This window comes from Malania oleifera, chromosome 4 (assembly GCF_029873635.1).
Source record: "Malania oleifera isolate guangnan ecotype guangnan chromosome 4, ASM2987363v1, whole genome shotgun sequence".
Lineage (NCBI taxonomy): Eukaryota > Viridiplantae > Streptophyta > Magnoliopsida > Santalales > Ximeniaceae > Malania > Malania oleifera.
Genome location: NC_080420.1, coordinates 38,009,867 through 38,024,593, shown reverse-complemented (window position 1 = coordinate 38,024,593; position 14,727 = coordinate 38,009,867).

Sequence of the window (14,727 nt, the reverse complement as noted above, 5' to 3'; positions counted from 1 at the left end):
ATTCCAGAATTTTTCAATTGAAGGAGGATCATTTTTCAATTGAAGGTGTGAAAAAAAAAAATTCGAAAGAAAAAAAATTTCCGCAAATGAAGAACATGATGAGTAGTGCCAGAATTGGGTGACAGGCCCAAATTCATAATCATGTTGGAGCGCGGGTCGAGGCACAGATCCTCCTTATGAACCCCTGATGTCACGCTGACGCAGGCACCATTGCTGATGTCAGAGGAGAGAAAAAGAAAAAAAAAAATTTAATGGCAAGAACTTTGATGGCCAAGTTCGAGGTGGAGCCCTTTAATGGGAAAAATAATTTCAGTTTGTGGCAGAGCACTGTGAAGGATGTGTTGGTCAAAGAGGGACTGATTAAGGCAATGTGTGGGAAAGACAAGAAGCTAGAGACCATATCAGATGATCAGTGGGAGGAGCTGAAAATGAAAGCGGTAAGAACCATTCGCTTAAGTTTAGCTCCAGAAATTAAATACAGTGTGTTAAATGAAACATCACCTCCTGAGCTTTGAAAAAAATTGGAGAATATTTATATGTCCAAGTCCCTAGTTAATAGACTATATTTGAAGAAACAGTTGAATCAGTTGAGGATGATTGAGGGCACAGAAGTCAGAGACCACCTCAATTTTTTCAATAAGATAATCACGCAATTGTTGAGTATTGAGGTAAAAATTAAGAAGGAAGATAAAGCACTGATTCTATTATATTCACTTCCCAGTTCACTTGATATTTTAAAAACCACACTACTGCTAGATAAGGAGACTCTTACAGTTGATGAGGTGACTACTGTCATTCTGGAAAGTGAGAATTTTTACAAACCAAATCATCCAGGACATGGAGAAGGGTTGGTGGCTAAGTGTGAGTCTAGCCAATAGCAGGGCAGGAGTTCTAGTAGGGGCAATTGGAATCGAGGGAAATCTCGATCCAAATCCAGGGGTAGGAGTGAGAACTAGAGGAGTGGTTGTTTTTATTCTGGGAAAAAAGGGCCTATGAAGAAGGACTATCTAAGTAGGAAAAGAAATTTAGAGGAAAAGAACAGGATGAAGACTAAGCAGGCTACTATAGTGGAGAGCAGTTCATTAATTTTTGATGGGGATCTTTTGGCTATTACTATAGGTTCCAGTTGCTTAGTTGATATATGGACTTTGGATTCGACGTGCTCATATCATATGTGTCCATACAAGGACTGGTTTGACTCCTATGAACCAATCTCTGGAGGGACGATGTTGATTGGTAATGATGCTTCATGTGCTATTCTTGGTATTGAAATGGTCAGAATTAGGATGTTTGATGGTGTGGTTAGAACCATTAGGGATGTGTGGCATGTTCCAGATTTGAAAATAAATCTGATTTCCTTGAGCTCTTTGGATAGTAGTGGTTTCTCTTTTTCAGTTAGGGATGGTATGTTGAAAGTGGCTAGAGGTTCACTGGTAGTAATGAAGGGTCATCTGAGGAACAATTTGTACACTCTAGTAGGTAGCACAATGATAGTTGAAGCTGTAGCTAGTACCTCTTCAAATATAGATACGGATGATACTACTCTATGGCATATAAGGCTCAGTCACATGAGTCAGTGTGGTTTGCAGGAGCTGCACAAGAAAAACTTACTGGGAGGTAATCCTTGTTGTAAGCTTAAGTTCTGTAAATACTATTTGTTTGGTAAACAGCGTAGGGTGAGTTTTAGAACAGGAAAGCATACAAGCAAGGAGGTACTGGAGTACATTCATTCTGATGTATAGGGTCCAGTATAGGTACAGTCTCACAGTGGTGCTATTTATTTTGTCTCATTTATTGATGACTTTTCCAAGAAAGTCCGGGTGTATTTTTCTAAGCATACGAGTGAGGTATTTAGTAAGTTCAGGGAATGGAAAGCTCCGGTAGATAAGCAAGCAGGGAAACAGGTGAAGTTTCTGAGATCTGACAATGGACTGGAGTACAAAAACAGCTAGTTCATTGACTTTTGTAAGGAAGAGGAGAGCACTAAGCACTATACAGTTCCACATGGGCCATAGCAGAATGGGCTGGCTGAAAGGATGAACAGAACATTACTAAAGAGGGCAAGGTGAATAAGGATTCAGGCTAATCTGCCTAAGTCATTATGGGCAGAAGTAGTGAGTATGACATGCTACTTGGTAAAGAGGTCTTCTTCTACAACTATTAACACAAAGGTTCCTGAAAAGGTATGGACAGGTAAGCCAGTAGATTACTTTGTGTTGAGAATATTTGGTTGTCCATCGTATGTGCATGCATAGGAATATGACAGATCAAAGTTGGATGCTAAGTCCAAACCATGCGTATTTCTTGGTTTCCAAGAAGGAGTGAAGGGATACCGGTTGTGGGACCCTATAGCATGGAAGGTGGTGATTAGCTGGGATGTGGTCTTCGATAAATAAGCCATGTTGAAGGAGAATGCTGATAAGAAGGTGAAGTTTGATTCAGCGGGAGTACCTATTCAGGTGGAGCTGAACAGTATTTAGAATTTAGGTATGGGTAATACTTAGACTACTGTTATTGATTTTGTTGCACGGGATACAGTGAGACAAGCTACAGTTTCTCAGGAAATTCCTCATACAGGTGATAGACATGAGCCTATAGGGCTAGCCACCGGCAAAGAAAGGCGGAATGTTAAGCCTCCGTTCAAAAATGGGTTTGAGGACTTAGTTGCATTTGCTCTGATTACTAGTAGTGGAGATCCTTCTAATTTTCAGGAAGCAATTCAGAGTTCTAAATGAGATAGTTGGCTTGGAGCCATGGTTGAGGAGATGGAGTCTTTTCATAAGAATGGCACTTGGGTGTTCGTTTAGAAGCCTAGGACAGAAAGCTGACTGGTTGTAAGTGGGTTTTTAGAAAGAAAGAACCTACTTCAAAATCAGAAGGAATAAAATATAAGGCCAGGTTAGTAGCAAAAGGATACAAACAGGAAGAAGGTATAGATTATAATGAAATCTTTTCTCCTATTGTTAAGCATGCTTCTATTATATCCTTGTTAGCATTGGTTGCCATGCATGATTTAGATCTGGAACAAATGGATATAAAGACAGCTTTCCTTCATGGTGAGTTGGAGGAAGATACCTTTATGGAGCAACTGGAGGGGTTTGTGGAACAAGGTAAAGAGCACCTGGTATGCAAGTTGAATATGTCTCTTTATGGTTTAAAGCAATCCCCAAGGCAATGGTATAAGAGGTTTGATTCTTATATGTTGAGGATTGGGTATGTTTGAAGCAGTTATGATAGTTGTGTTTACTTTAGATTGCTTAACAGTGGTGTATATGTGATCCTTATGCTATATGTGGATGACATGTTGATTGCCTCTAACAGTATTGATGGGTTGAATGTGTTGAAAGCCAAGTTATAGGATGAGTGTGAGATGAAGGATCTTGGTGCAGCTAAAAAGATCCTTGACATGGAAATCAAAAGGGGCAGATAACAGAAGAAGTTGTGGTTGTCACAAGGTAAGTATATTGAGAAGGTGTTGGAAAGGTTTAACATGGATAAGGCTAAACCGATAAGTACACCTCTAACTGCTCATTTTTAGTTATCTACTAAACTGTGCCCTTCTACTGATGAGGATAAGTTGGATATGGCTAATGTGCCTTACGCCAGTGCAGTAGGGAGTCGGTATGCTATGGTATGTAGTAGACCAGACTTGTCATATGCAGTTAGTTTGGTAAGCAAATATATGGCTAATCCAGGTAGAATGCATTAGAATGCAGTGAAATGGATTTTTAGATATTTGCGTGACACTTCTAATTATGGTATCCTGTTTGAAAGTACTGATGATTGTAATGTTCAAGGTTATGTGGACTCCGATTATGTAGGTGATTTGGATAAGAGGAGGTCTGTGTAGTAGACCAGATTTGTCATATGCAGTTAGTTTGGTAAGCAAATATATGGCTAATTCAGGTAGAATGCATTAGAATGCAGTGAAATGGATTTTTAGATATTTGCGTGACACTTCTAATTATGGTATCTTATTTGAAAGTACTGATGATTGTAATGTTCAGGGTTATGTGGACTCCGATTATGCAAGTGATTTGGATAAGAGGAGGTCCACTTCTGGCTTAATTTTTACCATGGCTGGTGGTTCCATTAGTTGGAATGCTATGTTGCAACCTACTACAACTTTGTCTACTACAAAAGCTAAATACATAGCTTTGGCAGAGGCAGATAAGGAGGCTTTGTGGTTAACTGGACTGATTCAGAAACTTGGGTTGAAAGTGGTAAGTTCCAGTTATTGAAGATCCACATAGATGGAAATGCTGCAGATATGCTCACGAAGCCTGTTACATTAGTTAAGTTCAAGCGTTGTCTGGATTGAGTTAATGTAGTCTCTTATTGATTGTTAACGGAGCATCTTAGAGCGTAGGGATGGAATGTTGTGCTTGGCTGTGATTAAAAGTCAAGGTGGAGATTGTTAAAAAAATATGTTTATTTTTATTTATTTATTGTGACTTTTATCATAGCCGTTGGATCGTCTTTAAATCCAACGGTTGTGTGGTGTCATATCTATCTATATATATGTTTGTAAGCCATGAGAAAATATAGTCATTGCTTATCATTTTTTTTAAGGAGAGCTAGAGAGGAGTTCTCTCTAGGAAGAACTTTTCTTCAATGGATTAAAGGTGAAGGGGTGTACAGGGGATCTAGGATCGAGGAGAGACTGATTAGATCTTGTGCTGCCATCGTTTCATAGTGGATTTTTCTCCAGGTGCACGCTCTGGGAACATAGGCAACTTTGCCAAACCACGTAAAATCTCTCGTCTTCATTTTTCTGTGAATGTTCTTTGTGTGATTTAATTTGTTGATCGGAAGATTAAAATCATTGTGCTTCAACACTACCGATGAAAAAAAAAATGAGAAAAAGCAAAGAACTAGAGAAACAAGATAAATTGGCATAGGACATATTCAATTAAGGGCAAAAGAACAATGATCTCTTGTAAGATCTAACAAAAAGACATTAATTGTAATTTTAGGTGTAATCCCAAGAAGGGGGTGAATTGGAAATTTTAAAACTTTTAGGTCAAACTAAAATCAAGATCAGTATTTCCCAACATAAAGTCTTTCTAATCCAAAAATTAATCTAGCAGATATATGAATATTTGATCAATTTATACCAATATCACAGTTCTAGTATTTTCCAATCAATCGCAATGTAATATTAAGTACTCAAGCAGTTATATCAACAGATAATTATATGCATGAAAATATAGGAATGTAAAGAGAATAAGGGAAGTGTGACACAAGGTTTTTATCGAGGTTCAGTCAATACTGTCTACGTCCCCACCTCAAGCCAACCCACTTGAGTATTCCACTAAATGCTCACTTAACCAGGCGGAGCGACGCCCTTTACAAATTCTCCTTATGGGGCGAAGACTCCCCAACTCAATTACGGGGCTGAGCTAAACCAATACTCCTTACGAGGTGGAGTCTCCTCGATTCACTTATTGGGCGGAACCAAACTAGTTCTCCTTACGAGGTGGAGTTTCCTCGGCTCACTTAATTGGGTTAGAGCCAAACCGATACACCTCACAGGATGGTGTGTTCCTCTTCAGGCCATGCCTGGAATACAAAAATGAAAGTGAAGTTTTGTGTACAACAAGATGCGTCTTAAGATAAGCTAGTGTGTACAATGTAAAGCACTAATATGCACTCTCATATGATTTACAAATGAAACTCTGTAGAGTATGTAATTTTCTTTCTCAAAAATAAATTTTCAAATAGAGACAAAGAGTATTAGAAGATGCCTTTCCTTAAGAATGACCTTGTATAAAATCAAAAATACAAGAGGCTTTTCAAGCAAAGAATATATGAGTTGATATATTGCTCAAGCACTCTTGATTTGCTCAAAGATTATCTCCACAAATAATTTTCAATGATGAAGCGTATAAGAGATTTAGATTTTTGAGATTAACCACAAAAAGCAATAAAGACTTTCAAACTAAGTATATGATGTTGAATACAAGCTCAAGTCTTTTTCAAGAAAAAGAGATTTTCTCCAAGAAAATGTTCTTCAAAAAAGATTTGGAGAAATTATTTGTTCTTTGCAATCTTAAGAACAATAGGCCTTTCAAGCAAAATATATTAAATGAATAAATGCTCAAAACCAACTTGTATGAACCCCAAGATTGCCCAAAAATATTTTTCAATAGAGAGAGTATGGAAAGAATATGTAAATGCTCTCAAAAATTATTTTTGCAATAAAGAGTGAGAAGTAAGAAAATAATTGCCCAAAATATTTGAAAGAACTTTAATGCTGATTCCTTGACTAATTATGCTTATGAATGAGCTATATATAGAATTTCCAAAAAAATCTTACTGTTAGGGACACATTGGGAATTCTTAAAATTGTTTAATTAAAAAGTAAACACGTTTTAGCGTTCAAAAAATGGCCAACTCGAGAGGTCCAGTCGACTGGGGAGTATGTCGGTCGACTAGCCTTTGAGTAATTTTCAAATATTTGGGAGGGCTGGTTGACTGTGCAAAGTGTCGGTCGGCTAGCTGTTTGATGATTTCCAAAAGACTGAGAAACGGCCTGCCGAGTTGAACAACCGGTTGGTTGGGTGAACAGTGTCGATCAACTGGACTTATTTAAGCCTTCAAGAGGCTGGTCTGTCAGGCATGTTAAAATGACTGTAGAGCCCTCCGGTCTGCTAGGCTAATTACTTTGTGAGGAGGCCGGTCGATCGGGCCTTCATAAAATTGATTTTTGGCCCTTGTCTTATTTTCAAAAAATTTTAAACCTTTTGTAAAAATGTTTGTTTTAAAGCTGGAAAGGTTTTTGTTTAGTTTTGGGGTTCCTATAGTCAATTTAGGTCTTGAAGAGCTTCAATATAAATCAAGTGAAATGCATGCACATCCATACCCTAATTACTATTACAACACAAAATTACATAAGTACTCTGTCTTTGCTCTCCAGTTTCTATGGAATACGCCTTAAATATGATCATGTAGGAGCTTTTCAAGACTTTTATATTGCAGCATCATCTGTGCTTTTCTAGGATTGACCTGTCCACACTAAGCGCAAACATGAAATGCTATTATTTGTCATAATCAAAACAGGGATAGGATTCAAAAACTCAACATTAATTCTTTTAAAGGTTAAAAAATCTCAGGGACCTCCTAAGATTTTAGTGAGAGTTTGGGGATTTAGTAAATGTGAAGGTGGGAATGGACTCATTATGCTAATCTTAGTTAGAGGTGCAAGAATTGGGATAATAAGAACCATAAAATCGTACAAATCATAGAACGAGGGAGAAAGAGGAAGGTGAAAAGACTCGACTAGAAGAGGTTAGGAGAGATAATGAGGGAAGAGACTAAAGGGAGAAGGAAACGAAAAAGAGAGATAGATAAAAAGAGGGATAGAAGACACTTGGACCTATTTAGTATTGGGCTAGTTGTATTATATGTGTAAATTGGTTGAGAGGTTCCTTATAATAACTATTACATGTACTTATATCCTTCTCAGATCAAATTTACATTAATTTTACAATGACAAGCATAAATTCTAAATAATAAATACTAATAATAGATGACATTTATAAAACATTTAAAACCTAATCATAAATTAGGATCATCATAATTTGAAGGTCTAATATTATAGTTGACATGATTGCTAAATGTTTATTCGCCTTATTGCATGATGATGGGTGAAATTCGCCTAATGATTTCGGCAACTATCGTTGCTAGATGACTGCATGGTCTTTATTGTTTGAGTGGATATTTACAACTTCTATAACGCCTTGTGTTAAGCGATTCCATCCCTTGTGCAATTTATGTCTCACCTACAAATTTTGACTTATTCATTTTTTAGGCGATTCTCCACTTAGTCAATAAAGTGACTAGGCGGCACCCTAAGCAGCCTCTTGTTTAAGACAACTATCTTGACTAAAGGATAACCATGGCACTTCAAGGAGGTGCCCAAAGATGACTCAATCAAATTTCAAAAATTCCACAAACCTAACTCTTACTCCTAAAATCTGCCAAAAAGACTCGAACCTTTTTTTATATTAATTTGACAAAAAGATAAACTTTTTAGGGATATAGTTGTCCCAAAAATTAAATGTAAGGAAAAGTTACTATATTGTTTGAAACCCAAGGAAAGGTTTGCATGAGAATTTTGAAAACACAAGGAAGGTTGTATCTTTTTATCAAATCTTAAATTTAGTTAGTATTTTTATCCTTCAACTAATTAGGCAAAATTATGGCATATGTGTAACGGTCCTTTTCTTTACCGTACATGAATATCTATAAGCAAGTAATCAAGTCTAAGTATAGATTACAAGAGAGCAGGTTAGACGACCTAACCAAATAATTTTTTCTACAATCGTTTTCTATTTGTTTTATTTGCTTTTCTTTCGATGTGTTGTATGTGTGTTTATCTTATAGCATTTTCCATGAGAATCAATGGAGCTTTTTTATTTTATTCTTCGAAATAATCTAATAAATTTACCTTTTAGTGCTAGAATAAAATACTCATGGGCTAGTGGCCACGCATGAATTGCCTCATTCTTCTATTAAATTTGAGAGAGCGTGCGGCTGAGTGTAGATGATTTCAAAATGCTAGTGGACTTAATGCGACAGAAGAACACTCTTGCTTTTTCAGGTACCACTTCTTGTATTTTGGTTGGCAAATTAATGGCCCTAAAGATGTAATGGCTCTATTACTTGTAAATTTTTTTTCCTAATTGACAGCATAAAATGTTTAGACTTGCATGAAGAGTCACGGTTGCTTTAAGTTCTAGAATTTCATCTTTGCTTGGAATTCAAAAATAAGTTCTTTACTTGGAAGAGATCTTGCATGTGGAAGTAAAAAGAGATATATGATATTTTAATTAAGTTGGGAAGATGCATAGAAAGAGAAGCTTACAGGGGCATTTGTATATTACGAAAATTAAAGTTTGAAATAAAAATAAAAAATTTAAAATAAAAATAAAAATTTAAAAATCGATAAGTTTTGACTTTAGTGATCCTAAGGTCACAGGTTCGATTCCCCCTTGAGGTATTACGCTAGTAAATTATCAGGGGCGCGTCAACGGACGGGCGGTTTTCACCCCCTATTCCAAGTTTGGTGTCGCATCTTAGTGTTCAAAGTGATGCGATGGTAACTGGTGTCCCCGGATAACATGTTAAAATACTATTTTATTTATTTTTAGTAAATTTGCCTTTTGCTTTGATGATTTTGAGGGATGACTTGCCTTGGGGTGTTTGTGGTAGGGGTGGGGAAGCGTGTGACATTGGTTGCAAGGCAATGAGCCAAAAGAAGTGGAGGTGTGGGGCGGTGCATGTCAACCTAAGCATGATTAAGGGCTAGGCAGTGCGCTCACCACTCCAAATTAATCCTCATTGAGGGGTTTAACCCATCAAGTCGGCCATCATAGGGAGGCCATTTATATATGATTAATAATTCTTTCCTTGTAATGGGCTGCATCGGACGGTTCTTTGCTACACATTAATGTATTCTATATGATAGGTGATTGTCAAGAGTGATCGAGTAGCATTATTGTTACTATACTAACATATTATATTTTTTTTAAAAAAATGATTAACTAGCAGTCCATGTGTCGCATGAGTTTGTATTATTCAAGAACCCATGATGAATAGAAAAACTATAATATTTATTGCTAATTATTTGATAACTCTTGAAGTACATATGTCATGTAGATATGTTTGTAGTAGGGATCGCAACTTAACCTCTAACTCAATAAAAATTGGACACTTGTCTTGTCACTTATATATTTTAGAAATGGAAGGTCAATTGCTTCTTCTTGTACATTTATAAAGGCCACGTAGGCCAGTCCCATTCACTAGGCACCATTTGTCAAGTCAAGTGTCGCCCCAAATAGCAAATGAAAGTGCAAATATGACAAAAGGAACGAGCAACTAAAGGGTTCCCCATCTTGTACAGATTTGTTCAAAGGGTTTTCCCATTTCACATTTTAAAACAAATAAACCTTATTTGTTTAGCATTTATAATACTACTACTAGAATTTTTCATACGGTTCAAATTTTAACCTTTCACAGAAAAATCGTAAGTTGAATTTATTATTTTCGATATAGATGTTGCAATGTCCCGTAAGGTTGACCCCATGAAACTAATGGGATCAATATTTTGAATTGCTTCAACCAAGTGTCGGACTCATTATAATATGGGATATAATGCCCAGTGCAATATATTGGACTGAGAAATGGGTTTCTTTAGAAAAAAAACTGAGTCGCCAATAACCTATTTATTCTAGGTGCGATTAGAACACCTATAAGCATACTACCATTTCATTGATCACTTGAGTCCAAAGAAGCCAACAATCAATGGTTTGCATCACCATATTTGGATCCGGGAGTACGATTATACAAAGAGAAGGTATTAGCACCCTTTCATACCTGTCCACTGGACGATACCTAATTAGCGTGAAATTATTTTCAAAATTGACCAAACAAGGCTTTAATTCTGCCTCTTATTTACTTACCTGACCTTTGTTTTCATGAAGACTTGCATAAGACAAAGATTTCCTACCTTCAAACCTCAAAGGCATGTAAAGGCATAGCCTTGGAGATTTAAAAGAAAATTCATGAAGATTTTAAATTAGTGGCGCAACAAGATAAGCAAGGACAATTAAACAATTAAACAAATTTACAACATGCAATTACAATTACAACTCATACAAAATTCAGTTGTGATTTGTGCATTGCAATTAAAAGATTTTAAAAGAACCACTAAAGACAAAGTAATTTAGTTAGAATCTCCACCCCTCAAGAAATACTGTAGGATTAGAGAACCCCAATTATTTTTTAACTTTCCTCAAGGATAGTGCAAACATGCACACAAGCATGTAGGCACACAAACATATAAAATAAAGTAAAAACATGCAGTCAAGTGGAAAACAAGACATACATAAACAAACCTTACAGGAAAAATCACTGGAAAATTATCAAAATTGAGCAAAAATGATCTCAAAATTTTCCCAAAAATTTTCTCTATTTGTTTTTATACTTTTTTTTTTTTTTTTGCAATTTTTCAAGATTTTTAAAGAAATTTCTCCATTTTTTTTATTCTTTGGATTTTTGAATTCTTCACACAATTTTTTCTTTATTTTTTTTATTTTCTATGACTTTTTTTGATTTTTTTTCTATTTTTCTCAATTTTTTTAAAATTAAAAATGAATAAAAATAATTAATTGATATTTAAAAAACCCAAGGCAATTTGGAGAGTCAAACTGGTTCAACCGATTTGAACCAGGTCAACAATTAACACCAAGTTGACCTGGGTGAAACCAAGTTGACCCGATTTAGGGGAGAGAAAGGCGGGAAACAAGGTTGGGACTGCCATGTATCAATCATTTGTGGTGACACATGGCAGCGCATAGGTGGCTTAGATTTTCCTTTTTAAAAAAAAAATTCCATGAAATGGTATGTGGTAGGGTGACATCAACATGACGTCACCCGCTATGTGGCAAAAGGTGACAAGTATAGGGGGGTTTTGTTAGAAAAGGTGTAGCTCCAAGAGGGGGTGAGGCTTAGAGAATAAAAAACGAGAGACTCTTCTAGGTGAAGACCTCAGATGAAACTTAAAAATTATGACTAAAAAAATCTAAAGTAAAGAAAACCCCCCAAGTTTGGTTGTATGATGGCCAAACAAAATGGGGCATCTACAATAGTGATATCCAATTGTATATGTATTCATTAAATGTGTGCTTTTAAGGTAGATCATCTCCATCTCATAACCCTTCCCACCTCTCACAAAATTCTATTTTAAGACCTCTAATATAAAATTTGCAAAATCTACCCATTGAAATGTCCTTTTAAGGAATATTAATTGTATATGTACTAAGAATGAATTTGCATAATTATGTAATTATAGGTAATGAAAAAAAAATTAAACACAATATTACATGCAATAGAATCTATAATTATATTCATTTTTGAGTTATGACTCATATTTAGAGGGGTTATCCACTTGAAGTCTATTACAAATGTGCGAAACTTACTTATTTAAACCAAGCCTAGTGGGGGTGCGATGGAGGGTGTGGAGGAACCCACTATGGTATTGTTGTGTATAAGATCAAATTGCACAGCAGAATAACAATGCAACAATCAATGAAGAATTAAATATGGAACACACCCATGCAGTACATATATGACAAAAAATAGAATTCAACACAAGAACGCAAGAATTTGCGTGGTTCAGCAATGCTTACATCTACGGGAGCAATCGGCAAAGATTTCACTATCTTAGTGTCAAAGGACACAATACAATGATCTTCTTACATTCATAATACACCCAAAATGGTGTATTTATAAACACTACGAAGGTTTCCCTTCAAACACCTAACCACATTAACATTCTTTGTAACACCCCAACCCCGAGGGGTCCGGGATATTAACTTTTTACCATTGATTTGTAGCGGAAGTAAAATAAATTCAATTATGATTAAACCAGAGCACTAATTATCCATATTACAATCATTTATTTCAAAAGATTTACACAAGCATAAATATCTGACATCATATTAATATTTCTAAATAAATCTTTATTTTTCTATTCCCAACCGTATGCTTGCTAAGCCTGATTTCCAACATGCTCTTCAGAGTTATCTGAAATAAAAATATGATTGGAGTGAGATGACGCTCAGTAAGTGAATAAGATTATTATTAGTGTGTGGTCAAAATGAACTTTTAAAAAAATTTCATAAAACAATATTTAATACTATAACTTCAAATTTTCTTTTTGAATAAATATAAATTTAAAAAAATTTCTGTATAAAACTTTTGTCATCAATTACAACAGTAAAATTTTATAATTATATACTATAACTGTTAAATTAAACGTTTAACTTTAAAACTGTAAAAATATTTAATGATAAACATACATATACTTTTCCTTATACGTTTTCCTTAGATTGTCATTTAAGCACCAAAATGATCCTTTTCACGTAAACTTACATTTTTCCTTCAAATCATCAGTAACTTTGTACACGTAATTAAATATGTATAAACATATATTATAAAAACCACCCTTAGGCCTATTTGCCATAAGTCATGTTTACCCCCATGACTAGGTTGTGCGGTCTGAAAACTGGACTTAGCTGGCTGGCCGACCAAACTAAATCAACGTATGTAAACTTTAAGTGAGATTTTCCTTATTAAGTTCTGGTCCGGAACTTGGTGTGCACTTAGGAGAAATCCACTAACATAAATAACCACTCTGTGAACAGTTTGGGTGCACTCTGATCCGTATAAACTTTAAGTTGCGGTACTGAACATCTGTAACTTTGAACTTTTGTTGCCATAAGGGGTTTTAAAATCATCTTATTATAATTTATGCAATTTAAAATGATATCGTAAAAATCTTATCTTTACTCATATTTTCATAAAAAAATGCAACGTAGAAATAAACTCATGCCACACAATTTTTGTGTTAAAAATATATATAATTTTATTTTGAATAGAAAGAAATGCTGAAAGTTTACTCGAGGGGATTAGAACATCTCTTAATCCAAAAAATAGATGCATATATATTAAAAAGAGAACTGATATAATTAAATATGCGTAAAAATAAACTCATGGAAATTTTGTGAAACTAATTAACATAATTGAAATTTACTTATAAAATAAACTCGGGTATGAATTTTAAATAAAAAAAAAAAAAACTAACATAATCAAAATTTACTTACCTTTTTCCTTACGAACACTGTAACCATCTCTAAGAAATGAGATCGGAAAGAGTGGGTGATTGAAAATTTATTCAAAAATTCTCTCTCCACCACAAATTTTTTCACTCACTAATCCTTCTCTTCCTTGAAAAATTATTTTGAAAAATGAAGGTTGAGAGCTCCCTATTTATAGGAAAATTTTGGGGAAGAAATGAAATTTATAAAAGTGTGGGGAGAGGTGAAATTATAATTTTTTTAAAATTAAAGAATGGGCAAGGGATGGGCAAGGTATGAGTTGAATATGGGATGGGGATGGAGGCCATGTGGGAGTGCTTGCCACCATTCTCACTAAATAAATTTTTAATTAATCACTTACCTAATTAATTAGCCAATTAGTTAATTAATTATTTTATTATTTTTCTTAATCATTATTATCATTATTATTATCATTGTTTTTACTTTTAAACTATTTTTAGTATTTATTTATTTTATTATTTATTTTTGAATAAAAATTAAATTTGAATTTTGAAAACTCATGTGGGCCCCACATGGTCTTGTGGGGCCCCACACAACTTCGAGACTTGAATGAATCCTACGTAAATCGAATAACTCTTATATGATTTTATGCATCCTACATAGCTTTGAGACTCGTGTAAGCCTCCATACGGCTTCGGGACTGATGTGGGCCCCACACAGTCTTGTGGGCCCCGCATAAGATACCTATATTATTATTATTTTATCATATATTTCTACAAATTATATCAGTCAAAACATTATTTTATGTACTTATTTATGTATATAAACAGTGTCTTGTGACTCCGGGACTCATGTGGACCCCACATAGTCTTGTGGGCCCCACATATGATACCTATATTATTATCATCTTATTATGTATTTTTACAAATTATGTCTGTCAAAACATTATTTTATGTATATATACTTATTTACATGTACAAACAGTGTCTATCCTGTTTATCCTATGAAATTCTATTTTGACCAGGCCGACCTCCACGGAGCGACTGAGCCGCAATGGTCTCTGAGCACTCGCTAAGACAAGGTCTTTCTTAGGCATCAAACA